General features: G+C 36.0%; 1 pseudogene across 1 annotated transcript; it reads left to right on the top strand.

Moving 5' to 3' along the window:
* Positions 1–4342: 4342 nt before the first annotated feature.
* LOC308647849 (protein Spindly-like) lies at positions 4343–26051 on the top strand (annotated as a pseudogene). The gene is made up of 11 exons: positions 4343–4498; positions 7590–7766; positions 10121–10315; positions 10896–11045; positions 11139–11236; positions 11323–11433; positions 12703–12843; positions 15034–15137; positions 15666–15854; positions 23409–23727; positions 25904–26051. The product of its transcript is annotated as a protein Spindly-like (transcript).
* The last annotated feature ends 799 nt before the right edge of the window (positions 26052–26850 follow it).

Here is a 26850-nt window from a genome sequence, read left to right as displayed (position 1 = left end):
AATGAATGGGAGGGCAACTCTCTGGCAAGCTGAGGTTAGCATCACAGATCTGGACGCCCGGACCTCTCAGCTCTTGCCAGCAGCTGGAGGAAGGGGTGAGGACGACAGAGGTAAAGACTAGTGAGAGTGGAGAGGAGCGTAGGCGGTGGGGAGCAGGGCTTGAGGAAGCCTGGGGCCTGGGTCTTGGTGGAGGCTTTGGCCCGGAACCCTAAATTCTTATAAGCTGGCTTCCAGTCGGGCCCCAGTCTTCGGTTGGACGTTCTCGCTTCTCTGGGGAACTCTGGATAAATATGGAAGGCCAGGCGGCTGCCGGGGGCCTCAGACTGATGGCCCCTGGAGGTGCGTTGTCCAGTACGATGGCCCCCTAGCCACTGTGGCAACCCGAATTAAATGTAAATTATACACTGGATTTGAAAGGTAGTATCCCACAAGAGCTGTATCTCTGGCAATTATTATGATTACGAGTTGAAATGATATTTTGGATGCATTGGGTCAAGTAAAACGTCAAGATGAATTTTGTCCTTTGTTTACTTTTTTAAAATGTTGCTCGAAACTTTCAAATCATGCGTGTCTCCCTGCCCTATTTGTATTCCATCCATTATCATGTTTAATGTTCTCAATAAGCCTGTAAGATGGTTATTACCCTCCTTGTATTGAAGATGATGAAACAAGGCGTTAAGTTACTTGCCCGAATCCGTGCCACCAGTAAGGGATGGAGGTGGAAGGGCCTAGGCAGCTTTGACTTCTAGAGCTTCCTGTGTTCCAATGTTTTTTGTATGCTGTTTTTTTTGGGGGGGCGGGTGGAGCGGTGTACCGGAGATAGAACTCTGGGGCCGTCAACCACTGAGCCACATCCTCAGCCCTGTTTCCTATTTTATTTAGAGACAGGATCTCACTGAGTTGCTTAGGGACTCGCCTTTGCTAAGGCTGGCTTTGAACTTGGGATCCTCCTGACTCAGCCTCCCGAGTCACTGGGATTATAGGCGTGAGCCACTGCGCATGGCTTGTATGCTATTTTGAGAGGCCAGACAGAAATGTGAGCACCAGGCTTTGGAAATGGACTCTGGTTCCCATCTCATTTAGCTCCTGAGTGACTGATAACCCTGAGCAAGTTACTTAACCTTTCTGTGCCACATTAAGATTGCATGTTTAAAATGTAAGTTCTTCTACCCTATGAGATCTTTGAGAACATTGCTAAGAAAATGTACATAGAGTACCAAGCAAAATGTATGGCACATATTAGTTTTAGTTCGTCCATGGCTAAAGGATAGGTTAACTCTTTGCAGGTTGATAGATTAATTCTTTTTTCACTCATTAGAGCTCAGCTGAAAAGTCACGTAATCAGGGAACAGTTCCCTCTTGTTATAGGCTTAGATACCACCTTAGTTACAGCTCTCCCTTTTGCACTTATCACACTTGTAACATTATAGTTTAGTTATTTGATTTGATGCCTTTCTACTAATGGACTGTAAAATTCAAGAAGACAAAATATTTTCTAGTGTTTGGATCATTATTTTATCTTCAACACTAAGTGCATTGTCTGACATATAATAAAATTCCAGCAAATTTTTTGAATGAATGAGAACTAATGTTTTGGCTTCCTTGTGTATTCCTTAATGGGAGGCCTTGAGGTTAACCTCATTTTTATTTTGATAGATGGAGATAATAATAATGGCTTAACGGGCTCATGAAGAGCATTAAATGAGATTATGTATTTGAAGCACTTCTTTTAGCAGGTGGTAAATCCCCAACAAATATAAGTTATTGTTAATAAAGCAACAGTTAGCTGGCTAGCTTCACTGTATATAGGTTTTGAAAAGGTCTTGCATTTTAAAGTAGTCTGCACTGGTTAGTTTATGGTATTTATTTTACCCTATTATAAAACCCTATATCTCCTACCTACTGATTCTCAGTTAAGAACTTTGTTTTCTAATTCAGTGATAAGTGAGGCGTTTAAAAGGTCACACTAGGGTTGGGGATGTAGCTCAGTGGTATAGCACTTGCCTAGCATGGGCCAGGCAGGCCCTGGGTTCAATCCCTAATACCCTGCTACCAAAACATAAATGAACAAAAAACCAACTAGGTTTACTTCAATATACTCCCTACTATATCTCCCTAGTTAATCAGCATCTATATTGTATGCTTTGTTTTCATTTTAGAGAAGATATCCATGCTACATTCTCAGTACATTAGACCTCATCCTCTAGTCAAGGACATCACTCTGGCAGTTCTCCGGTATCTCCTATGTCATCTTCTGTCCTGAATTTATCCTAGGGTATACACACATATTGTTTTGTATCTTTAAAATAGTAAGTAAATTTGTCTCTACTTCCATTCCAGCTACTATTCTATTTGCTTTTTGAAGCAAAACTGTATTTTCTGTCACTTTTTCATCTCCTACCATTCTCTATCATACTCATTTCAAGTGGGCTTTTACCCCATCTTCCCACCAAAATTCTCTTGGGGTCACCAGTGACCTCCATAAATTCAAAATCCAGTGGCCAATTTGACTTAGCAGCAGCGTTTGGTATGATCTCTCCTACCTCCTTAATACACTTTGTTTATTGGCTTCTAAGACAGCAATGCTCTTGATTTCCTCCTTACCTCACTGTTAACTCCTGAATATACTTTACATCTTTTCCTCACCTTCTAGTAGGGTTCAGTCCTTCGTCCTCTCCTCTTTGTTATGTTCATCCTCTGTTGATACTCAATCTGAAGGACTTGTGCTGATAACTTCCAAATTTATATCTCTAGCCTACACCCCTCTCCTACACATGTATTCATTCAGCTGCCTGCTTGACATTTTTCATGCAAAACTTGAAATCCTGGTCCCCCTGGCCCCCAAAAAAACTTTATATCAATATCTCAAATGAGGGCAACTCCATTCTGCTGGTTGCTCAGGGCAGAGCCTTGAAGGTATTTTTACTTTCTAAAGGCATTTTTTATTTTGCTATATTCCATATATAAGAAAATCATGTTGGCTTTACCTTTAAAATATAGGCAGAATCTGGGCATTTCTCACCTACTATGCCACCACCTAGCATGAGGCATTATCTCAGATGGTCTCTCTGCTTCCAGTTTTGTTCCATCCTAACTATTCAACACAGCAGTGAAATGATTCTTTTAAATTTTACCAAATTGTCTACTTCAGACTTTGAAGTGACTTCCCATTTCACACACGCTAGAAGCCAAACTCTTTATAATGGACTGATCTGCCGGCTCCTTTATTATCTGTGACCTAAATTGTAGTTCATATCTTGGACTCTTTTTCCATATTAGGGTTTCCCATCTGCCTGGAACATTCTTCCACACAATGATGCATACCTATTTCCCATCTTTTGCCTCCTATTTACACCACCTATCTCTTTTGAGCTTTTTTTTCTTCCAATTCTATTTTCTAATGTATTTAATTATTACGCTGTTACTTATTATTTTCCCCTCTTGGAATGTAAGTTTAATGAATGAGTAACTTTGCCAGTTTTACGCCATAATGATCTGAAGTGCCCAGAATGAAGCCTAGCTAATGGGGCATTCAGTAAATGTTTGTTAAATGCATGATTCTATAAACTTAAGACATAGGGAATCATCTGATGCTCTATAAAAGCAAAGTCCAGTTTCAGTTTGGCTTAAAGGGACTAGGGCCAAAGAGGAAGGGACAATAAATGAGGTTAAGTTAAAGTACAGTTATCCTATGTATAAAGTTGTAAGGCTTAGCCTGGAAATTGCTCTGAACATAGTTTCTATTTTACATACTCTGTTAAGAGTAATTAGAAAAATACTGTGAATCTGATTCCAATGAAACAAATACATTCAGCAAAGTAGTACTACTATAAAAAATAAGACAGGATATTCTTTACTTTATCTTGTGAGTCTGATTTAAAACTGTCTTTTTATACTCTTAAGTAGCAGTCATGCATGCATACCATAAAGTTTCTTGGTTTCTGTCATTGCTCTCTTTTTACTTTGATTATTTAGACAGTAACACAATTATGAGACTAATTCTACCTTAGTAATTACGAACATTTAACATATAACAATTGAATAGTTTCCTAATGTTGAGTTTCTTAGGAACACAATTGAGTGTATTTTTTTTTCTGTTCTTTTTGGTTTGGTCTCAACTCAAGTAAAAAAATTATCAGAACAATTTTTGCTCTTAGAACAAGAATGCAAATTTGACTCCTTACAAGTCAGGAGTAAAATCTTAATATTATGTTTTTATATGATAGTAGCACTGGGGATACATAGTTCCTTTATTATTGGTTTTATTGTAGGGTTTTTTTTTGTTTAAGCTCAAAAAATTATATTTCTTCTATTTATAATAGTCTAAAAACAGGAAAAGAACATGGAGGCAGATATTGCAGCTCTTCGAAGCAAGCTGAAAGAGGTTGAAAAAGAGCGACTAAAAGCTGCACAGTATGGTTTACAACTATTGGAGAGCCAAAGTGAATTGCAAAATCAATTAGATAAATGTCGTGATGAAATGATGACCATGACTGAGGTAAGACTGTGGATTCCTCTGTTTATGAGGGTGTGCTTAGCTATTGAAGGTTTATTTTGTCTAGCAATAATTATTTTATTTTCTGAAGATCTAATTTCTTATCTGTGCCATTTTCATTAAAGGTGAATAAGTTAATGAATTCCTGATATTCTTTCCAAAGCAGTGTGTTCTGAGTTTCAATTATGTTTACTCTTTCTACCACAATTTACCTACCATATTTATCACTAAGTTTTGTTTGTCCACACTCTACATAGGTGACCTCACTTATTTTGGAGCTTTGAATATCATCTAAATGCCCCCATAGTAGTTAAGCAACCTAAACTGTTTAATTAACAATTAAGAGTTCAAGGGAGGAGCAATAGTCCTCCCTTGAACTCTTAATTAATGTATTCAATTGCCCACTTAAGAGTATCTCAATCTTGATATAAACAGAATATTTAATTCCCTGTCTATTAATCAAACATTCTCTGTCTTTAGCTTATTTATTTAGTAAATTGAATGACATTCAGTTGCTTGACCCAAAAATCTAGAAGTCTCACATTTAGTCCACAAATTCTTAGGGACATGATTTATAAAACATCTATCTAGGCCACTGTCTTCTTTCTCCCAGCCTTCTAACCAGATTGCCTGCTCTATCATTGCCATTCAGATCATTCTTTCTCAACATAGAATCATTCTTTCTCATGGAAAAGCACAAGAGATCATGTCATCTCCTTTCTCAATCTGCATAAGGCTTTCAATTGTATTTACAAAAGACAGTCTGAGGGTTTATATATCCCTATGTGATTTGACTTCTGCTGGACTTTTGCAAACATAGGAAACTGCTTTTCCTTGTTCAGGCTATCCTAGACTTGCCTTATGGGTTTATATGAGCTCTTTCCTCCTGCTTAGTTGTTCCTCACCCGCTCTTCATAGATTGAATCCTCAATCTTCAGATTTCAGTTAAATGTCACTCATAGAGACCAGCCCTAACTAAAGTCGGCATCACTCACTCTTTTGTGGGGGGAGTTCAGGGAGTATAGTTACCAGGGATTGCACTCAGGGGCACTTAAGCCACACCCCTAACCCTGTTTTGTATTTTATTTAGAGACAGGGTCTCACTGAGTTGCTTGGCACCTTGCCTTTGCTGAGGCTGGCTTTGAACTTGTGATCCTCCTGCCTCCCTCCTGAGCCACCAGGATTACAGGTGTGCACCACTGCACCTGGTAGCATCACTCACTCTTAATTCTTTGCAGTACTAATTATCTCCAGGATTGCAAGGTCCTTAAGAATTTTGTCTTTTTCACTGCTATATTCTCTAGTGCTTTGCACACAAATATTTATTGAAAAAATGAATAAATCAGTTTAATTTAGTAAATCCTCAGTGGTATAAACTAAAATTGAAAATTATAAATATAGCAGGTAAAAGTTACTAATGACAGCTCTTGTTTTTCCATGTGGTACTGTTCTTGACCACAAGCTCAATACCTAATTATAAAGCAAAGCAAAGAATTAAAAATCTAATAGAAAATAAAACCATGATATATATAATTATTTGGAGAAATAACTTATCAAAAGTGGAAGTGCTTTTGGAGAAATAATGTTACTTGTTTTAGGTCCTTTTTCTAGTTTCATTTTATCTTATACTTTAAAGCTTCATGAAGGAGTTTGAACTAATACTTCTCTGTCAATGCCTTCTACAGGGTAGTGAAGCAATTACCATATCTCTATCATGGACTTTACCATACAGTAGGCCCCCTCCTTATTTCTAGTTTCACTTTTCTTACCTCTGGACAACTGTAGTCTAAAAATATTACATAGAAAGTGCCATAAGTAAATAATAAATTTTAAATTGCATGCCATTCTGAATAATGTGAGGAAATCCGGTGCCATCCTACTTTATCCCACCTGCTCCACCTCACTTCCTCTCCTCACCTAGGCATAGTACAATGAGATATTTTGAGAGAGATCATATTCACATACTTTTATTACAGCATATTATTATAGTTGTTATTAGTTATGTTACCAATCTCTAACTTGCCTAATTTAAAATTAAAACTCATCAAGATGTGTGTACATATGTATATATGGAGTTTGGTTCAACTTGTGGTTTCAGCTATCCACCCAGGGTCTTGGAATATCCCCTGCATATAAAATGCAAATGATATCTGATTGTGTGTGGAGCTCAGACACCTGAATGATCTGACTAGTTAAACAGTTATTCACTTTATGATGTTCTCTGCATCAGAACGTAGTATGCAAGCATGTGTCCTAATACTTTAAAAACCAATATAGACATTACTTCCTTCAGGAAGTGTATTCTGAGCTAGCACTTACCAGTTACTGTGACTTAATGTAATTGCTGAATTGTGTGTTTATTGTTCCTTTAGACATTGATCCTCCTTGAAGTCAGGCATCATTTTTTATATTTATCTGAGTTTCTCTGTTACCTGGCATATTTGCTGGGTTCTTAGTAAGTATGTGTGGAATAGATGGAAGGTTGAATGCCTAAGACCTTGTTTCTGGTCTTTTGTTACCAAAAGTCCCTTTACTTTTTCATGTTCTCTCTCAGATGGACTCCAGATTTGAAGGTTGTGCTATCAAACTGTACGAAATAATAAGTAGCTTATTTTCCTAATCGTCAAACAAATGCCTAGTTTTGGGTCAGCATGAGATAAGACATGCTGCTGCGACAGTTGATAATGCAGCCAAAATCAGGGACATTTTAACGTAGCCTGATGGTACTCATCATACAAAGTTTTATTCAGATTTTGGAATCCAGAGAATGCCTCCCCAGTTACGTTTTGCATTGCGGGTTACTAGGGCATCAGAGCCCCAGATTGGAAAGTGGTAACCTTGCATCTTTTCTAGAGTTGATGCCTGTACTAACTTCAGCCTGAGTGTTTGACATTACTGTACTTTCAGAATATACCTTAGGGATTCACTAAAACTGATGAGCTACAAAGTTATTCCAGATTTAACATGTGGTTGTACCTCAGAAAGCAGCAAATGTATGAAACAGGAATAAGCCAGTTGAAGGTGAGAACTGATTATATGTAATAGCTTTAAGTGATTTTTTATGTAATTGAATTGTAATTGAATCTATTTTCAGAATTATGAACAAGAAAAATATACTCTTCAGAGAGAAGTTGAGCTCAAGAGTCGCATGTTAGAAAGTTTGAGCTGTGAATGTGAAGCTATTAAGCAACAACAAAAAATGCAGCTAGAACAATTAGAAGAGCAGCTAAGCAGAAGCCATGGACAGGAAGTGAATGAACTAAAAAACAAGGTTTGAATATATGTATGTTTTCAGAGCAAAAATACCCCATGTTGATGCAACCATCTGTTAATGTAAGGTGATAAAGATTTTTCTCAAGTACCACTGTGAAAATAGCATAGATCAGTTTTCTGTCATTTTAATGTTGAGAGTAGAAACACTGAGAAACAAAAACTTATAAAATGACTTATAAAAGTGAGACTTGTATCAATATAGCCTTCTAATTACATACAATTTTCCAATTTTGATAGCAGCAATTTTTTTATGATCCATTTATTTAGTAACTACTGAGGCATCCTTGGTCATAGTCAAGCAGTCTCCTTTCAGAAAGAGTGGTCCCTTAGCCTTTACTGCAGCTAGTGGTGTGCTTTGTAATTCTGTAGAACAAATCAGTAGTTCCTTATAAATTACTATATATTAGTATTGATACCTTATAATTTATTTTTTGAGGAAAAACATGATCCAGTTCTCAAAATATATTTTTAAGGGAAATCCTATTGTTATCTCCATATTACTGATGAGAAAACCAGTGTTTAGGTAGATCAAGCAAATTGGACAAGGTGAGAGCTAGAAATTGTCAGTTGTGAATTGAAGCAAGTCTTCCTCACACCAAATTCTGTGTCACTGAGTGTGTACATAATCTGACACATTACATACTAGCTCCACTTCATACATAAACACGAAATAGACAACAGCTGTTCATGAATGCCCATTCTTTTCTAGCACCCCCACCCATCCAGCCTTCAGATTGCTACTTAGGAATCCAGAACTTCACCATGGCTCTTCTTCGTGTGGAATCCAGACTTTTACAAACCCTTTCTTTTGTAAGGGTCCGGCGAAGCGTCGGAGAAGGAGAGACCACACGAGACAAACTTCATGCAATTGCAAGGGGGATTTTATTAGGGGGATCCGTTCCAGCGCGCTGGGACTCTGAGCTCACTCAAGAAGGGAGAGCAGCCTAGAGCCCAGAGCAGAGGTCAAGCAGAGCTTAAGTACACTTTTTGGAGAGGGTGGGGGGCTTTACATACATCAGAACAAATCATCATGAGGCGCGGGGAAATTGAACAACAATTCTGATACATGATTAGTCCATTCATTGGCGGGAACAGTTTGGGCAGGGGTGATTGGTCACTGCTAAGTGGGGTACACATTCAAACTGATTGGTTCTGGGGCCTGGATGCCTACGTGCCATGCTACCTGGAGCCCTTAGCTATTAAACAACCAGGGAATCAATGGAGATATTTACTGAGCAGCTCCTGCATTGTCCTAACAACTTACAGGTTCCGGGGATAGCAGAGGAATTGTAACAATAGGCTTTTACCTTTTAGCCCAGACCTTGCAATCTAGAAGCTTTACAATGCCCTAGTCTTTTACACTTTAACTCAGACTTTTGCAGCTTAGAATCAGCTTAGAAATTTTACCCTTACACTTTCAAAACCCTTTCAAAACTTGCTTGACTTTTTATTGTCTTCTCAGAAGTCTCTTTCAATTTTTAGATTTTTTTTTTATGTAACATCTTCTAAGATTTTTTTCCATGTCAGTACAAGCTATACTGCTGCCTTAATTCTTTATTGATTTAGCTCTAAGTGTTTTTCTATTTTTAGTAATGAAATCACATATTTGAGTTGGTTTATTTTTTCCTAATAGACGGTAAAACAAACAAATAATGCTTTTGTGAAATACATAGTCATCCTGCACATTACTGACAAATAGTCTAGCTTGTCTGGAACTAATCTGGTTTTAGACAGTAACGACTGGTAATGATGCATTTTCATTTCTCCTGGTGGGTTTTTTTTTTTCATGTAGCTTTCATTACATAAACAAATGTAGCAGTATAGGGGATATTTTTTTTGGGCCTGAATTAAGGACCAACTGTAGAGATGGCTTAGGTGGTAGAGCAAAGAGTATATCAATACAAAATTTTCAGTCTTACTGATGTTCTTAAATCACTTTTGCCAAAGGTTTGGCTTTTTTTCCCCCCAGTATCTTTCTCTTACTTCTCATGTTCAATTCATCAGCCTGTTGTGGGGATTTGGCCAACAGAACCTTGATGTAGGCTACTGTGGCTCTAGTCCCCACCATCCCCTCTCCCCTAGACTGTTGTGGTAGCCTTCCAATCAGGCTTCTGCTTCTGCATGGCTGGTCACAGCATCATTTACACAGCTACACAGTGCTTCTGGTAGCTTTAATGCATCCAAACCACTTGGATGGCTAGAATGGACTGTTTATAAAACAAGGTGGGTCACTATTGGAGTGTCCTTGGAAGCTCTACTAGTCTCTTGTACAAGTTTGGATCATTCAGTGATATTTTACAGAAAGAAAATACCTTTTGATTTATAAAATTGTGATTTTTTTTTATACTTTAGATAGAAAAACTGAAAGGAGAGTTAGATGAAGCTAGGCTTAATGAAAAGCAGCTAAAGCACAAAGTAGACCACCAGAAGGAACTCCTGTCTCATAAATCGGAGGAAATACAGATGATGTCTGAGCGAGTCCACGAAAGCATGTCTTCAGAGATGCTGGCTCTTCAGGTCGAGCTGACTGAAATGGAAAGTGTGAAGGTAATTTTTATGGCATGTGTTTTCTTAGATTTTTAAATTTTTCTTTTGCATACATTTTATGTGTTTTTATAATAATTCTAATGAGCTAGTGTGGAGGAAGAAATGTTTTTTTGACCTACTTTGATCTAACTATCCAAAAAATGTTTTATGTAGTTTAGGTGAATTACTTTATTTTAAAAAATAGTATTAGGTGACCTGATTAAATAAGGCAGACAGTACCTTTACATTAATGAAAGCTGTGAAAGGACGTAGACATTTTCTGATCCTAGTTTGTATCATAATATAAAATGTTAGTACAGTGGAAGTTGAAATTTGTGTGAACATAGATTTCATTTCAGACTATGAGTCATTAAAAATTAAAGCCCTGAATTCACAGTCAGAAAGAGCAGTCTCTAGAGCCTTTTGTTTGGTTCCCTGCTGAAAAATTAAGTAATTTTTAAAATTTTAATAGGTATCTGACAACTTTGACAGGTTTTTGTAGTTTTAATTTGAATGTGAACCACTACAGATAAGTTAGCTGAGCAGCTGCTAAATGAAAGCATTTTCAAGAGAATTTTGTCTTTCGATTTCTGTTGAATAGAATGCTCTCAAGGAAGAAGTGAATGAACTACAGTACAGACAGGAACAACTAGAACGTCTTAGTACTAACTTAATGCGCCAGGTAGATCGACTTAAAGAAGAAAAAGAAGAGCGGGAGAAAGAAGCAGTTTCATACTATAATGCCTTAGAGGTATTATGATTACAGTTGTATTGTTTCCAGTTTTTAAATTGTTTTCATGCTAATTTAATCTCTATTAGCTAAATTGTTTTCTTTTGAATTTAGAAAGCTCGTGTAGCAAATCAAGATCTGCAGGTCAATTGGGCCAGGCCCTCCAGCAAGCCTTGGATCCCAATAGTAAGGGCAACTCTTTGTTTGCAGAGGTACTTACAAGTATTCTAATAATTGAATTGGGTAAACTATTATTTCATTTAGTACAAGAACAATTAAACATATCAATGTTTTCCAGGTAGAAGATCGAAGGGCGGCAATGGAACGCCAGCTTATCGGTATGAAAGTCAAGTATCAGTCACTAAAGAAGCAAAATGCATTTAATAGAGAACAGATGCAAAGAATGAAGGTGTGGAATTACCGCTCTTAAATGTTTGTTAAATCTACTTTATATTAGCATTATATAGATAAATATATCACAAAATCCATCTTTTCCTTCAAGGGGTATACTTTTATATTTTTTTCTAGAACTGCATGATTTTTTTAAAAATTAGAAATTCCAGGTAGATCATAAGATACTTTTATGTTTTCAAAAAGTTAATCTTGGAAAAAACATTAGTGTGTTTAACAACTACTAATTGTTTATTTTAATGATCATTCTCTAACCTTGCCAGGGAGGTTTAAATCTTTATAGAATAGGGAAAAGGAATTTAAAAGTGTTTGTTTCTCACTTATTCTGAGTCTTTCTGGGTTCCCGCATCAAATGAGACTAGCTTTTGCCATTTCTCACTTCTCATGAAGGCTTATTTTAGATGGAAATTTGAACTATTTAGGGTTCCCTTTTCTTGCAGCTCCTCAAAGCATGTAATTAACCCCTTTAATTTTAAGGGTTTTGTTGGTTGTTGCTGCACACAAATAAGAAGTAACAGAAAACCTTATGGCAATTAGAAAGATTCCAAGATTATAGCAGTCCTTAGAATTCCAATGTATGGTCTGTTCTGCCTGATGTTCCTAAGGTGGTGTTTGGAAGAAAGTTTAGATTTTTTTTTTTCAAGATGTCAGTTTTACCAGAGAAATGGGAAAGGTCACTGATTGAACTTGGAATTAGATGGACTGGATTGAAGCATAGTTGTCATTTGCTAGTTGTGGTTACCTGGGACATATATTCTGAGAGCATCTAAAAGGCATACCTCATTTACAAAGTAGAGGTGATAGAACTTGCCTCTCAGAACTGTCTTGGGGTTAAAGTATAGAAAAATACTCATATGGTACTTCCCATTCTTATCATTGTGAATATCATGTTTGTGACTGAGCTGCTTAACAATTTCCCCTACTTAAGTAAAGCTAATGGAGAATTTTGGTGGTGAATAGCAGGCCACATTTGTCCAGGCTTACTTACCAGTTAAATGACACCCTCTGGACCACAGTCATGCTGTTCAATTTTGTATCACAAACTAGGTAAAACTATATTAAAGACTTCAGATATCATTAAAAAGTAGAAGTACTCCAAAGTTATGTCTACAACAAAACTAATTGATGTATATTTTCCAATTATTAGACTAGAAATAACTAATTAGTTTTCAAAACAAGTTCTAAATAGTATTAGTACAAAATACAAATTGTTCCAGAAATATGCTTATCAGAATATCTCAATTTTGTTGTGGTGGGGGGATTCTAGTTACAGATTGCTACATTGCTACAGATGAAAGGATCTCAAACTGAATTTGAGCAGCAGGAACGGTTGTTTTCCATGTTAGAGCAGAAGAACGGTGAAATAAAACATCTTTTAGGTGAAATTAGAAATCTGGAGAAATTTAAGGTATGTATAATATCTTGAAAAGATGTGGCTGGATTTTTATTTGAATATCTTAAATTTTCCGTTTAAATAGGTTTCTCATCGTATAATTGACTTTCAGTTTCAGTACATATTGAGCCAATCTTTAAATTATTTTTTTCTTGTCTCTGCTTTTCAGTATTATTGACCATGCTTCTTTTACTAAAGCAAAGACAAACCAATCTATTCTATTTGTGTTGTTATTATCAGGTTATTGTTTGTAAGTACCTATATCTTTAGTGTACAACTCAGTGAGTTTTAACATATATATGTTTATATATATATACACACACACACACACATATTTATATCTGTATATGTATATTCTTACAATTACTATCAGATTACATAAAATAGTCCTAGCACTCCAGAAAAGCCCCATTTAAATGAAGTGCTCCCACCTCCTAACTTTGTGTCAACATCATGTGAACATTCTGTTGAACTTCATATAAATTGAATCATGTAATATATATACCCTTGATTCTGTCTTCTGCTCAGTGTTATGTCCGTGAGATTTCTTGCCTGAATGTCATCAGTAATTATTTTTTAGTGCTATCTGTTCCATTATTTTTAGAGCTTTGTCAATTCAACATTGTATATCCACTGGAATTTATGGATGTCTTTAATAAATTCTAATAAATTTATTTTATTTTGCAATTAGTGCAATCTTCCAGGAAAGTGAAAGTACTCCTACATGCCTTTGACTCAGAGCTCCCTATTTCTTATTTGTACGCTTGATTTATAACTTTTTCTGTTTTTATATGTTTTTTCTTAAACTTTGAGAGTGAGTTCCAAACCAGATGTCCTTTTACCCCTAAGCACCATGATGTTATTGGAGATATAAGCAAATGGTCAAAATTACAAATTAACATTGATATGCATTGAACTATGCTATTAACCAAGCTACTTTTTACATTTTGCCAGTTATCATTGATACCCTGTTATGGTTTAGATATGAGATGTCCTTCAAAAGCTCTTGTGTTAGTGCAAGAATTTTTAGAGGAGAAATGTTTGGATTATGAGAGCTTTAACCTGATCCGTGGATTGATCCACTTATGGATTAACTGAGTAGTAACTTTAGGCAGGTAGAGTGTGACTAGAGGAGTGACTGGAATTTTGTCCCTGGTGAGCAGAGAGCTCTCTCTCTCTCTCTGCTTCCTGATTACCATTTTCTAAGCTACTTTCCTCCCCCACACCCTTTCACTGTGATATTCTACCTCACCTTGGGCCCAGAGCAATAGAGTTGGCCATCTGTGGATTGAGACCTGAAACCATGAACCCCAAGTAAACTTCTCCTTACATTGTTCTTGTTAGATCTTTTGGTCACAGAGACAAGAAAAAAAAAAAGCTGATGAAAACATACCCTAAGCAAATTTTAAAAGAAAAAAAAAATCTAGTGTTTTCAATTCTAGGGCCTAATCCAAGGTTGCATGTTTTACCATGAAGTCTCTTCAGTCTTCCTTAATCTGGAACAGTTTCTCTTTCTTTATTTTGACATTTTTGAAGAAAAATTTGTTTATATGACTTTATCTCTGTTTCTTCTAAAAACTATTAAAAGTATTATAATTTTAGCTAAATTTGCAGTGTGTCACTTGGCAGGTATATGTAGTCTATCCCTGGGGCTTTGTGCTATACTTTGAAAATTGTGACCTTAAATTAGGAGGATTTTTAAATGTGCAGTCTCTGAAATTCTTTGCAAGTTTTTAAACATCTGCTTTTTTTTTCCAGTAAAGAAAATATTCAAAGAGTGAATCAGAATATTTAAAGCGTGGATACCAAAAATAACCTCAGGAATCTCCTCTCTTTTTCATATTTTTCCATTGTATAGCTTTGTCATACCAGAATTCAACCCCAAAAGCATTTGCTTCTCTCATTCTAAAAGCCAGGAGAGTGAAATCTGAAAGACAGGTATAGTTGGAGTCAGAGATACGAGTGTGAGTTAGATCTGGATTCACAATCTAGCTCTTGATTTACTTGCCGGTAGTACCTTGAGCCACTTTTCTTACCTGAAGAAGGACTGGTGGTTCTTGTACCTACTGCACTCAGGTAAGTGGGTGGATCTTTGAAGAGTATTTGTCAAAGGATGAGAGATTAACATGTGGCTGCTGCCACTATTAATAAGCATACAGTAACCTAATTTGTTATGTAAGTAATAAGAATTTTTGCTTTCTTTAGAATTTATATGAAAGTATGGATTCAAAACCTTCAGGCAACTCTGGTGCTCTGGAAGATAACACCTATTATACAGATTTACTTCAGCTAAAGCTTGAGAACTTAAAGTAGGTGTCTGGGTTGGCAGATGGAAGATAAAGACTTTTTATTTATTTTAATAGATGGTATTCATATAATAACAAATTTTTAAGTTCAAATTGCCAAAAGAAATTTCCACAGAAAAGAAAGTCAATAACATGTCTGTGTAATACATGAGTTTTATGCAAGATTTAATAATTACTAATTACTGAAGAATACTTTCAGTAAATAATTTGTGTTTAGCTTTTTAGATTGGTAAGTAAAAAGGACTTTCATGTAGAAAATATTCTAATAATCCTAATTTTTCAAGAATAAGTATCTCATAACTTAAAGGGAATTTATGCATGAATCACCTTGGAATAATGCATGAATTTTGGCAGTGGGGGATGCTATTGTTAAACTTTAATTATTTGTTGTTTCTTTGTTACTAGAAATCCCAAAGAAATATATTTTTAACCAAGTGTTCAAATATAAAATTAAATTAAAGATTCATCCCACTAAGTTATTCACAAAATTATATATTAACATTCCTTGGTTCTTCTTTTCTGTTACTGTAGCAAAGAAAATGAAAGCAGCAAAAGTGAATTGTCCATACAGCGGAGGAAAGCATTGTTTGAGAGCCAGCGGGCCCTGGATATCGAGTGAAAACTTTTTGCAAATGAAAGATGCCTTGCAGCTTGCAGAAAGTGAAAATATGAAACTGAGAGCTAAGCTAGATGAATTAAAGCTGAATTATGAACCTGAAGGTATGCAAGTTTCCTATGTTTTTATCTTTTAAGTCCTAAGTAGCTCAGAAAGTGTATCAACATTTTTTTCAAACTATAGCTTTTAGCAAATCTCATTACAAACCAATTTTGTGGTTATCAATCTGTAGTTAATAAGGGAAATTTACAGCTGAAAAATTCAAAGGGAACTAGGTATGCATGAATGTGATATGTGGCTTTTTTGGATGTCTAGGCTTTATCATACTGACACTTGAGGCTTATCCACTTAAAATCGTAGCATATTGTCATACTGAAAAGTTAAATAAGCAGCTAATGTTGGAAGTTATGCTAATTCAGATTATTTATAGAAGATCTAAACACAGTTTAGGTTTAAGTGCTTGTGATTATTCTTCTGCCGATGAAAGTCTGAGGAGGCATTGCAGGATTCAGACTCCTTTTGTGTTTGTCTGCCACCATCCCATTGAGCAGAGTTGATTTATGTGGCTTTGCTGTCACAGCAAGGCAAGATTGAGAAAATTCAATCTTGATTCTCAGGGACCATGTTCCAACTAAATATTGGGAATTCTATATTTTTTATTGACACATAATAATTGGACATTTATTATGTTTCTATTTATATATACATTGTGTAATGATTAAATGAAGGTAATTAGCATGTGATCACCTTAAATATTCATTCTTCATTGAGAACACTCAACTTCTACAAAATCAACCTGGTTTGGATTCCACAGATGAATAGGAACGTGTAGTGTTTGCCTTTTTTGTGCCTGACTTATTTCATTTAACACAAGATCCTTAGTTCATTCAAGTTGTCACAAATGACAGGATTTCATACCTTTTTTATGAATGCATAGTATTCCATTACTTATACATATCACATTTTCTTTCTCCATTTATGGGAGTTCAGATATCAGGAAACACACACACACACACACACACACACACACACACACACACACACACCTACCTAGTATTGGGATTGCTGGGTCACATGTTAATTCTATTTTTAATTTTTGAGAAACTTCCATACTATTTTCCATAATGACTACTAATTTATAGACCCACTCACAGTATATGAGAGTTCTCCTTTCTCCATATCCTCACCAGAATTTCTTTTTTTTCTTTTGGATAATAGTTATTCTAACTTGGGTGAAATAGTTTCTCATTGTGGTTTAATTTGCATTTTTCCTGATGTTTAGTGATTTAGTGGTGTTGAGAATTTTTTCATAAACCTCTGTATTATTTAGAAAAATGTCTGTTCAGGTCTTTTGCCCATTTTTAAAATCAGATTATATGAAGGGTTTTTGCTATTGAGTTCTTTTAGTTCCTTATAGATACTACATAGTAATGCTTTGTCAGCTGTATAATTTGCAAGCAATTTCTTCTATTCTGTAGTTTTTCTTCACTTTGTTGATTGTTTTCTTTGCTATAGAAATTTTTTAGTTTGATATTATCCAGTTTGCTTATTTTTGCTTTTGTTTCTCCTGCTTTTGAGGGATTGTCTAAAAAACCTTTGCCCAGACCGAGGTCATGTAGCATTTCCCTATGTTTTCTTCAAGTAATTTTATAGTTTTTAGTTGATTTTTGTATATGATAAGAGAGAAGTCTGGCACAAAAAGACAAACACTACACGATCCTATTCATCTGTGAAATTTTAAAAAGGTTGATTTTGTAGAAGTTGAGAATGTTCTCAATGAAGAAACAATGAATATTCATGGTTCTACATGTGGAGATCCAGTTTTCTCAGCTCCATTTATTAAAGGACTGTCCTTTCCCCAGTATGTGTTCTGAGCGCCATTGCTCTTTTCACTGTTTTTGTGCCCGTACCATGCTATTTTGGTCAGTTTAGCACTGTAGTATATTTTGAAGTCAGGTACTAGGATTGTTCTAGTTTTGTTCTTTCTGCTCTTTGACTATTTGAAATTTTATTGTTTAAGACAGGTTAGGATTATTTTTTTCTTTTTCTGTAAAGAAAATTATGGAATTTTGATGAGGATTGCATTAAATTTGTAGATTGCTTTGGGTAGAATGAATATTGCCGCAGTCTTGGCTGGGCACAAGATCACAAGCCACTCACAGCTTTGTCGATTCAAACAGCAATTCTTTATTCCCGAACTCACACCGGCCTCTACACACGTTCTGGGGCAATCCCAGTTCTCCTCCGCCCAATTCACCTACTCCACAAGGCTTTTTTCCAATATCCCATTTGAATCTCATGAGAACTCAACGGGAACAAGCAGCAGGAACACCCTAATCCTGACAGCAATAATCTTCAACCTCCAACTTCCCTAAAACCCCTATTGTCTTAAACCCGGAATGCCCTAAACCCAAGGACCGGGATACTTCCTCAAACCGGATCAGCTCTAAACCCAGATCCGCCTTGGTCCTTGAGCAAGGTCACCTTACATGCAATGTCAACAGCGAAATCCATTTAACATGGGGTACGCTAGCAAGGAAATTTTGATGCGTCATTCCTACTTGGCAATGGCCCTCAGCAGAATATTTTAACAATATTAATTCTTCTAGTTCATGAATATGAGATATTTTGCCATGTTTTTCTGTCTTTTCAGTTTTCACCAGTGTTTTATGGTTTTCACTGTAGAGCTCATTAATCTCCTTGATTAAATTATTTCCTAGGTATTTTATTTCACTTTTTTTTTAAAACCATAGCTTTTATAAATGGGATTACTTTCCTTATTTCTTTTTCAGATAATTTGCTATTGTTGAATGGAAACACTACTGACTTTTATATATTGGCTTTAGTATCTTATATCCCTACTGTATTTATTAGTTCTAATAGTTTTTAAGTAGAGTATTCAGAATTTTCTGTAAAAGATTGTATTATCTGAAAACAGGGACGGTTTCCTTTACAATTCGGCTGCCTATTATTTCTTCCTTTTATCTAATTTCTCTGGCTAGGACTTCAAGTTCTGTGTTGAGTCATAACAGTGAATGCTGGTGGCATCCTTGTCTTATTCCAGATCCTAAAGGAAACACTTTGATTTTGACCCTGTTGAGTATGATGTCTGTGGGTTTATCATCTATGGCCTTTAATATACTGAGATGTGTTCCTTCTATGCCTAATTTATTCAGAGTTTTTATCAAAAAAGGATGTTAAGTTTTGTCAATTTTTTTTCTATTGAAATGATCATATGGTGTTTGCCCTTTTGTCTGAAATGTGATATATCAGCTTGTTGATTTGTGTTTTAAGCCATTCTTAGATCCTAGGGTGAATTCCATCTGATCGTGGTATTTAATTATTTTGATATGCTCTTGCCTTCTGCTCTCCAGAAATTTTTTTTTCAGGTTTTCCAATTTGTTTGTATTTACTAGTTCTTAAAATTCTTTGTTTCTGTGGGGTCATTTTATGTTTCTTTTTTCACCTCTGATTTTTTAAAATTTATTTGAGTTTTATTGTTGTTGTTGTTGTTGTTGTTTTTTGTCTGGCTAAAGATTTATTCATTTTGTTTATCTTTTCAAAAACCAATTCTTCATTTATCTTTTATTTTCTTTTTTTCCTCTATTTTGGTTATTTGTGCTCTGATCCTTACCATTTCTTCCTTCTACTAATTTTGGTCTTATTTTTTTTTCTTATTTTTTTCTAGTTTATTGAGATGAGACATTGAGATCTTCCTTCTTTTAAAAAAAAAAATTTAAATTGTTTTTGAACCTTTATTTTGTTTATATGCAGGGCTGAGGATTGAACCCAGTGCATCTCACGTGCTAGGCAAGCACTCCACCACTAAGCTGTTCTCTTCCTTCTTTTTTTGAAGTAGGAGTTTATTGCTATTGCTTCTTAGAACTGCTTTTGCTGAAAGCATAAAGTTTTGGTATATTTTCATTTTTACTTGTGAAAAGAAATATTTAAATTTATCTTTTAAATTTCCTCATTGACTTATTGGTTGCTTCTAAGTATGTTTAATTTTTACATCTTTGTACAGTTTCTGATATTCTCTTTTGTGGCCTGACATGATACCCTTGAGAACATTTCATGTGCAGTTGAGAGGAATGTGCTGCAGCTGGTGCATGGAAAGGTCTGTAACTTCTGTTAGCTCCATTTGGTCTAGAGTACAGTTTAAATCTGATGTTTCTCTGCTGGGTTTCTGGCTAGATGCTCTTCCATTGCTAGAAGTGGGCTGTTAAAGTACCTTATCACTGCAAAAAAATTGCTGCCTATCGATCTACATTTAATAATGCTTGCTTTATGTATTTAGACATATATTTACAATTGTTGTATACTCTTTTTTTGTTGTTGTTTTGTAATGGCCTTGTCTCCTCAGTTTTTGACTTGAAGCATATTTTATTTAAGTATAACCACTCCTACTCTCTTTTGGTTTCCATTTGAATGGAATATCTTTTTCCATTTGTTCACTCTCTGTCTATATTCCTTACAAGTGAGTGTCTTGTAGGCAGCAGAGTCAGATTTGGGTACTGTCATGTAATTACTTGTTTTCTGGTTGTTTTGTACATCTTTGTTCTTATCTTCCTGTCTTCCTTTGTTAAGTGATTTTTTTTTCCTATCAGCATGTTTTGATCCCATGGTTTTTATTTTCAGTGTATCTATTTAAGGTTTTTGCTCTGTGATTACCATGAGGCTTTCACAGAACATCTTATAATTACAACAGGTTATTTTGAGCGGCAACAACTTAATTTCAAAAGCAAAAAAGAAAAAAGCCTTCTACTCTTCAACTCCATTTCTCTCCCATATTTTGAGTTTTTGATGTTAAAATTTACATCTTTTTATATTACATATCCCTTAGCAGATTACTGTATTTGTATTAGTTTTGTCCTTTAGGCTTCTTACTAAGGATATAAATGGTTTACATCCCCTAGTTCCCATGTTATTTTGGATTTATCTGAATGCTCACTTTTACCTGTGGGTTTTTATACCTTCAGATGTTTTCATATTAGACATTCTCATCTTTTTTTTTTTCTCTTTTGCATTTGAAGAACTCCCTTCAGCCTTTCTTGTAAGATAGGTCTGTTGCCATGAGTGCATTCAGGTTTTGTCTGGGAAGGTCTGTCTTCCCTTTACTTCTGAAGAAGCTTTGGTGGGTACATTATTCTTGGTTGGCAGATGTTTTTCCTTCAGCAGTTTGGATATCATCTTATTCCCTTATGTCCTTTGGGTTTTTGCTGAGAAGTCCACCAGTCATATTGGAATTCCCTTCTGTGTCACTTGCTTCTTTCTTTCCTCTTGCTGCTTTCATAGTCCTCTTTGTCTTTGACCTTTGAGAGTTATTTGGGTTGCATCTGATTGGCAAACTTTGATTATCCTGTAATTGGGTGTTTGTATCTTAGATTTGGAAACTTTTCTATTTTTGAATAAACTTAATTCTAACCTTTTGTCATTCTCTAGATCCTCTTGGACACCAATGACATAGATTTGCTGTTTTAATGGTGTCCCAGAGATCTCATGAATTTTCTTCATTCCTTCTCATTCTTTTTTCTCCTCTGTTTTCAAATAGCCTGTTATCAAGCTCACCAATTCTTTCCTCTTCTTGATCAGTTCTGCTATTAATGCCCACCAGTGGCTTTTTTATTTCATTTATTTATCAGCTCCAGAATTTGATTTTTAAAAATTATTTCAATCTGTTAAATGTCTCCTTATAAAATTTTCTTAATTAGTCCTCTGTTTTCTTGAAGTTTCTTGAGGTTTTTTTTTAAACCAGATATTTTAAATTCTTTGTCTGCCAAATCATGCATATGAATGTCTTTTGGGTTTATCTTTGGCAATATGTTTTGTCCATTTGATAAGGACATCTTTCCTTGGCTCTTCTTAGTACTTGTAACATACATCTTTGTCTCTGCATTGATGAATTAGGTATCTCTTCCTTTTTTTTTTCCCCTGGTCTGGACTTGTTTGTGACTATTCTACTCCAGTAGGCTTGTTTAGACATTTTTAGCAGACTGCCTATGGTATTCCATTTCAGCATTAGAGGGCACCCTGAGCTCAGGTTAGTTGTAGGTTTTTTGACAACTCTGCTGCTGGTGCAGTTTCCAACCTGGATGGACCCATGGGAGATTCATGGAGTACACTCAAGGCATGTGGGAGAGCCAGTCAGGCTCTTGAGTCCAGAGGATCTATGAACCCCGCCTCCAGCAGTAAACATTTCTAAACATTCTGTCTGCTAGCATGTCTCCTCTGGCAGGGATGGAGGGCCAGTGCCAAGTTCTGTGTGCTAGTTCGAGCCCTACTTCTCCTTCCTTCTAGCTGGTCTCAGGAGCATCCCACGGAGTATTCTCAGTGCTTGCTGTGAGCCCATGCAGTGAGACTCCCACAGAGGGACTCTGATGGTGAGGAAGTCAAATATCTATTTCTTGCTTACTTTTTTCAGTGTACACACTGAGTTCTGGGGGCTTTCTGCAGGTGGTACCATGAAAACTTGGGAACAAGGGGTTGCAGTAACAGGGAGCCTTTCCCCTTGTGGGCTTCACAGTCTAACTTACCTGTTCTGGTTTTCTGAGTTCTTGTGAATGTATTTTTGTGGCATATAGTTATTTAGCTTGGTCGTCCTGTAGGGGATTTATCACTGGAGATTTCTACCCGACCTCTTCTCTTACAGTTCTAGCCTTTAAGGAAAAATGTTTGGACAGTTATTAGAGCAAGTCACATCACCGAGAAAAAATAGCCAAATACACCCTCTGCCTCTTGTATACTACAAAAAATGAACTTTACTATGTATAAATTTTAAAATAAAAGGCCAAATGTAAAGAAGTCCATGAATGTGATGGTCCTAACTCCCTCCCCTCCCCAAAAGGCATTGTCAACATGTTTTAGGTTAAGGATTCTCAACGGGTTTCTGCCCCCACCCTGTTGACAGGCTGAACTCTGTTCATTGTGGTCAATAGTGGGGGAAATGTAAACAATGAGAAGTTTTTTATATTGTTTTAAAAGACTTTTCTTTCTTTTGTCCTTTTTCTCTTCCCTGATCCTAGTAAGCTCCTGTGAGTAAAAATTACCCATTAGGAATTTCAGGGGTAGTGTGCTGAACTGAAGACAGCAAAGGGACAGGAGGATGGTTAGTAAATCCAGATGATCTGGGTTTCAAAGGAGCAGCAAGGGATATCCAATATTTAGAGTTTGACGTGTTCTTTTCATTTAATCCTTGTAACAGACAAAGCAAAGTAAGTATTTTTAATCCGCATTTTGCAGATTTAGAAACCTTAAAATGTAGGATGATTAAATACTTTCCTAAGGTCATCCAGCTGCTAAGTGCCAGACTTGATCCTAAACTCCCTGTTTGCCACTGCATCTTTATCTCCATGGCACCAAGGTCTCCCTTAGGAACCATCTCCCCTTAGAATTTTTTATCAAAATACCACAAGAAAACATTTTATTCATTCCTAGAATTCCTGTATTGAGTTCCCAAGGAAAAATTTATGGTCAAAATAACCTATAAAAGCTTTAATTAATGCAGTCTATGAAAAAGAAAGAAAAAGAAATAGATTTCAGTGAGGTGATGAGTGGATTTTGAAAGAATAGAAAAAAGGAAAAGACTTTATGTATAACTGCTCTCCCTTGGTCTGTCTTTTGTTCATTGACTGGATTTTTCTAATGGTTTTCATTCTCAGAGAAAATAGAAGTTCCTATACTCAAAAAGAGGCGGGAGGTGCTACCTCTGGATGTGACCCCTGCTGAAGACGAATGTGCCAGCGGTGCTGCCGGGGAAGGAACTTCTAGATTCCCACCTCACAAGGAGACACAGTCCTGTCCTAATCCTTCAGAAGGTGACTTGCAGTTAGAAAAGTCAGTGTCTGCAAGCACTCCCACTGCCCCTCTTTCTCCTCACAAAAATCTGCCCGTGGATGTGCAGCCAAAGAAGGAGAAGAAATGTGTGAAGCTTGCTCAAGCCTTAAGTGAAAGAAGTGAGAACACGCCCGGCTCTCTCAGGTCAGTGTCCTCTTTTCAAGGCAGCCAGCAGCCCTCCCTTTCTCTCCCTTCTCGATGCATGAGCTATGCTCTTTGTCTCTTTATCTGTCTTCTCAATATTGCATGCAGTCTAATCCCCCAGTTTCATCTGCCCGCCTTCAACTTCTCTAAAACTTTGAGAAAGACAAAAATGATTGCAAGGGGAAAGGACTCCTGAAGAAGGGAGTCATTAGAAAGCCACACATCTCTTGTTGGTTTGAATAAATGTGCTATTACTTTTCTCCTGGTAAAGGAGTAGCCATGAAGGAACAATCAACTTACCTTCTCAAAGGTTTTCCAGTAGTCTGAAGACAGTTTAGTTAAGAAAATGTAGGTGAAGTTTTCTATGGATTTTGATGATGTTTATACCAGTCCTTCAGACATTACTTTTAATTATTTTGACATTTTTAAATATCCAAGGTAATTTGTTTCTGTTTTTTCTAAAACATCAAAGCCTCCAATTTCTGCATAATTGAATTTGTGACTTAAAAGAGAAAGTGTCAGATATGTGTATCTGAAGGACCAGCTGAAGGGCCTTGTCCTTTAAAAGGAATAGAAGTGAGAAGGTAAGAGCAAGTGAACAGAGGGAAGAGGATATAACTGGCTGCAGCTGGAGTTCTGGGCATGCACAGCAGGATCTAGGTAGGGTAAACAGAAGTAAGTGAGGGAAATGGAGGGGAAATCAAGATGAAGGTTGTGTAATGCAATGGCAGGTATATTAAAAATAAATACTTTTAGACATGTAAAATTCAAACTTGTTTCTGTGAAAGTAGCCATCTTGGGTTGTCTCCAATGAAGTGAGGTTTTTAAGGTGCTACTAGGGCTACTTTGTTCTTAGAAAGAAGGGAACAGAGTCAGGCATTTTCTGTGTGCATTTGATCAAAAAAGTAAAACAGTCCATCGTATGTAAAAGAACTTCCTTGTATGTTTTATCTGATTTTTCTTTAAATTTTCAGTGCTACTAAATGTACTCAACAATGATAAAACTCTAGCTGCTGTTGTTATTGTAAGGAAGACTAATTAATTATTTCCTTCCTTGAGTTAATATCAAGCTCTTATTTTATGTGACTTACAACATTGTAAGTCACATAAAATAAGAGCTTGATATTCTTGAGGAAATGACAATTGGATGCTACCTGACAGTACCCATAGCGCTAACTGTTCTGAGGCGAGTTCCGCAGGCCGTGCATGTGTGTGTGTTGCTCACTGTGGGAGTGTGCATATGGCCAGTGCGGGTTTGCGTGGCTCACGGTGTGGGTGTGGGTGTGGCCTGTATGGTCTTCCAGAGGTGGATTTCCAGAACCGATCAGTGCATATCTTGCCAGCTATGTTGCCTTCATTTCTTCTTCTGCCCTTTTGTGCTTGAAAAAAAATATTGCTTCAATGTATTTAATTAAATTGTTTGACTCAAATTGCATATTGGAAACTATTTGCCTTGCTAGTTAAACAAAAACAAATAAAATACCACAAAACACTTGATTTTTTTTTTTGCATGTGTGTGAGTCCATCTGCTCACTGCAGACATTTCCAACCTTGTGTCTTGCATGCTTAACTTAGATACACAATCTAAAGATGATTTTATAACAAAAGTGGCTTTTATTGGAAACTTCACTGTTGCATGCTTTATAAATTTAATTGATGCTGTTCTTTAAAGTGTTCACAGGCCTATTTTATTATCTCCCCACTGTTTATATTTTTCTTTAACTATTCTCCTAGTTGAAACTCAGTTTGAGTGTGTTTTCATTGTCTGAGACAGACATCTGTGCAGCCAGGATCCCATGGTGTTTTCATCTTGTGCATGGGCCTTTGTGTGTCATGTTATCTTTAAAATACTGCTCCAGCATTTCAATTTTTGTGTTATGTGTACTTATCATGATAGATATCTCATCAGATTTAATTCTTTAATCTAGGCCTTAACAGGCCTTTTTTATCAACCTTAACATATTTACTAGACATTTAAAAATTAAGTATTGATAAGAATAATTCCTTTCAAGAGTCATTTAGTATTTTAATGGTACTGGAGTCAACTAATTTTTTTTCTTATTAAAAAAAAATAGCATCATTCCTCCTTAGAGGCTCAATATATTACGGGTTTGTTTTTCTCTATTTTTTTTCTTAACTACATTTGAATTCAGAGTGGATGCTTTAATGCCTGTAGGTTAGCCGCTGAGTCAATGCTTCAAACAGATGTTAATGAAGGGAAAGAACCTGCAAGCAAATTGGAAAAAGAACCTTGTAAGAAATCACACCCTATTGTATACCTGTCCTCCAAATCCACTCCTGAGACCCAGTGTCCTCAGCAGTAAGGACTTCTCTCTGATCAGAGGGAGGTACTACTTGCCCTGAGGTTACTGAGGAGTTTAGTTAAGAGCCAGAGTGGTGCCAGAGTTTGAGTCTCCTCATTGTATCAAGAGCTGGCATTTCCATGCTTCTCAACCAGGCTTTCAATTTTGATTGTGATTCTAAGGAGAGTTTCTTAAGTGATGACCCTTATGGATCTTCTGTGATTCACACTGAATAAACTGTTAACGGAAGGAAGACTATACTTAATTTAAATCTACATGCAGTGTAGTGTCTGGATTTTTTTTCAAGTGAAGTGAATATTTTAACCTACCTTCAGAGCCATATATTCAGAGAATGAACTAATATACTATTATATTTTCGTATGTAATCTTTTTATGAACTTAGTTTTTCATTGTATTGTAAAAATAGGAAATTTGATTTGAAAATATATATTGTTATAGATTTTGTCAGTGTTTAAAGCACCTATATGTATCTTTATTTATATTCACTTTATGACTGAAGCATATGAGACAAATAATTTTTAAATATAAAATAAAATTGCAACAATTTCTCCTCTTTGTGTTTTCTTATTCTGTGTGGATAACAGGATATTATCAAAAAAGAATAAAGGTGTGGTCAAAAAAAGAAACTTCAGAGATTCTCAATTCCTTGATACCTATGATCTTACATATAACTTTATATTTTGTGAATATATACCTATATATTAAAAAAGATTTAATGCTAAACTTTCTAAATGAATATAGATTGGTTCATAGCAATTTCATGTATATTTTCTATAGGTGGGTGAATTAGGGTTCTTCC

The sequence above is a fragment of the Spermophilus citellus genome, assembly GCF_964194105.1.
Source record: "Spermophilus citellus genome assembly, chromosome: 4".
Lineage (NCBI taxonomy): Eukaryota > Metazoa > Chordata > Mammalia > Rodentia > Sciuridae > Spermophilus > Spermophilus citellus.
The sequence above is the reverse complement of the archived record's forward strand: the minus strand, read 5'-3'. Positions and strand labels throughout refer to the sequence as shown.